General features: G+C 43.4%; 1 pseudogene; it reads left to right on the plus strand.

Annotated features, from left to right (window-relative positions):
* Positions 1–346: 346 nt before the first annotated feature.
* Positions 347–1,792, plus strand: LOC119293952 (annotated as a pseudogene).
* The last annotated feature ends 1,273 nt before the right edge of the window (positions 1,793–3,065 follow it).

A 3,065-nucleotide genomic window follows, 5' to 3' on the forward strand; every position in this document is an offset into this window, starting at 1 on the left:
GACTGCAGATATATGGGAATATGGGATGCCATTCACTTGTATGTAAAATGTAAAAGGAGTCCAATGATATAGATAATTAATATACATTTTGCTGAAGGACAATAATCAATTACTAGTCATTTTTCTCATGCTGCTTGAAAAGTTGGCTTGCCCTTGTTGCGTGTTTGGAAATTTAGATAAAGTATCCATATCGCCCACCTACACACCCACCCACCCACTCGTCGCAGTCAATGGTTTAGTCATCCCTGGAGACTATTTTGCCTAGTGTATGCAAGACTTGGCTGAGGACAGCCTAGATATAAGTTTATCCTGAGACAACCAACACCTTACCTCATCAATCCCAGCAATGGAGGCTGCCATGTCTGCAGTTGTTGGCGAACTTGTGACCCGTTTCATCTCCTTGGTACCGAAAAAGTACCGCTCCTCCAACCATGCACAATCAGAGGAGAAGGTGGTGGAGAGGTTGCAGCATCTCCTGATGAGAGTTTGCACCATCATCGAGGAGGCGGACACGCGATACATAACCAACTCCGGGATGATGATGCAGCTCAAGACGCTATCAGAAGCTATGTACCGAGGATATAGTGTGTTGGACAACTCAAGGTACTGAGCCCTCCAAGAAGATGCAGGCCTCAACGAGGTTAGCAGCAATGACTCATCTAGCAGCAGATTGTATTTAGCCAAGCGTTCACGAACAACTGATAAGGCTACGCGCCTCGAGTTACACGGTGCCTTGGAAAGTTTAGAAATTGTTGTTGCTAACATGGCATAATTTGTTGTGCTTTTGGGTGGATGCAAGCGCATGTCTTGTAGGCCATATGACGTTTATCTTTACACAGAAAGCTTCATGTTCGGCCGACACGCTGAAAAGCAAAAGCTCTTGAGCTTCTTGTTGGAGCACAACAACCCTGCTGGTGATCATGCAATAGCAGTTCTTCCAATCATAGGTGGTGCAGCAATTGGGAAGAAAACTTTGGTTACTCATGTGTGCGGGGATGAAAGGGTTCGCTCACGCTTCTCCTCTATTTTGCACTTGAATGGAGATAACCTTTTGACAATACTTGACCATGGAAGGACCATGGAAGAGATGATGTTGGTAGTTATTGAGTTTACTTCTGATGTAGGTGATGATGACTGAAAAAAGTTGCACTCATTTGTCATAAAAATGGCCAAAGGAAGCAAGATCATCATCGTAAGAAGATTAGCCCGGTTTGGATCGGTGCAACCGATTTTCCTAGGTGTTATGTCTTACGATGAGTTGAGGTATCTTTTCAAGACGCTGGTATTCAGGAGTGTAGACCCTGCAGAACATCCACGGCTAGTACAAATAGCAGATGAGTTTGCCAAGTTATTGTGGAACATGAATGGCTCACTTGTTGCAACAAATTCGTATGCGGATGTGTTGAGAAGGAATCTCGATATTCAGTTTTGGCGTTGCATACTGGGCAAGGGGTCAAAAATGGTTAGAAGAAACCTCTCCATATATGGCGTGCACCCAAACACACTCATACACCAAGGTCACCCAGTGGACATAACGGACTTTGCTTTGCATCCACTTAGCATGACACCTTATAGTGTTAATGTTTCAATCAAGAAGGAACTGCCAAGTGTGACATTTGGGGATCTTATAACAGACTCGAGTGTTAGGCCGGAAGGAGACTTCACTCTAATCGCATGGGAATCAAGGATACCCCCTTATAAATCATTTCCTAATTTTGTTACAAGTCGCCCTCAGGACACACATCAAGCTAGTGCCCTGCCAGGAAGGAAGCGACAAGGAGAGCCAATCTAGATTTGTTTCAAAACTCGATTAATATAATTCTTGATGTACTTTTAGATACATGACAGGGTGTGTTATAAGTGTGTTATGAAGGAAATATGCCCTAGAGGCAATAATAAAGTTATTATTTATTTCCTTATAATCATGATAAATGTTTATTATTCATGCTAGAATTGTATTAACCGGAAACATAATACATGTGTAAATAAATAAACAAACAAAGTGTCACTAGTATGCCTCTACTTGACTAGCTCGTTAATCAAAGATGGTTATGTTTTCTAACCATGAACAATGAGTCGTTATTTGATTAATGAGGTTACATCATCAGTTGAATGATCTGATTGACATGACCCATTCCATTAGCTTAGCACCCGATCGTTTAGTATGTTGCTATTGCTTTCTTCATGACATATACATGTTCCTATAACTATGAGATTATGCAACTCCCGTTTACCAGAGGAACACTTTGGGTACTACCAAACATCACAACGTAATTGGGTAATTATAAAGGAGTACTACAGGTGTCTCCAATGGTACATGTTGGGTTGGCGTATTTCGAGATTAGGTTTTATCACTCCGATTGTCGGAGAGGTATCTCTGGGCCCTCTCGGTAATGCACATCACATAAGCCTTGCAAGCATTACAACTAATATGGTAGTTGCGAGATGATGTATTACAGAACGAGTAAAGAGACTTACCGGTAACGAGATTGAACTAGGTATTGGATACCGATGATCGAATCTCGGGTAAGTAACATACCAATGACAAAGGGAACAACGTATGTTGTTATGCGGTCTGACCGATAAAGATCTTCGTAGAATATGTAGGAGCCAATATGGGCATCCAGGTCCCGCTATTGGTTATTGACCGGAGATGTGTCTCGGTCATGTCTACATTGTTCTCGAACCGTAGGGTCCGCATGCTTAACGTTACGATGACAGTTATTATGAGTTTATGCATTTTGATGTACCGAAGGTTGTTCGGAGTCCCGGATGTGATCACGGACATGACGAGGAGTCTCGAAATGGTCGAGACATAAAGATTGATATATTGCAAGCCTATGTTTGGACATCGGAAGTGTTCTGGGTGAAATCAGGATTTTACCGGATTACCGGGAGGTTACCGGAACCCCCCGGGAGTCATATGGGCCTTATTGGGCCTTAGTGGAAAGGTGAAAGGGCTGCCCACAAGGGCTGCCGCCTCCCCCCTTCCCCTAGTCCTATTAGGACTAGGAGAGGTGGCCGGCCACCCCTCTCCCTCTTTCCCCCTTGGGAATCCTAGTTGG

Source organism: Triticum dicoccoides, chromosome 4B (genome assembly GCF_002162155.2).
Source record: "Triticum dicoccoides isolate Atlit2015 ecotype Zavitan chromosome 4B, WEW_v2.0, whole genome shotgun sequence".
NCBI lineage: Eukaryota > Viridiplantae > Streptophyta > Magnoliopsida > Poales > Poaceae > Triticum > Triticum dicoccoides.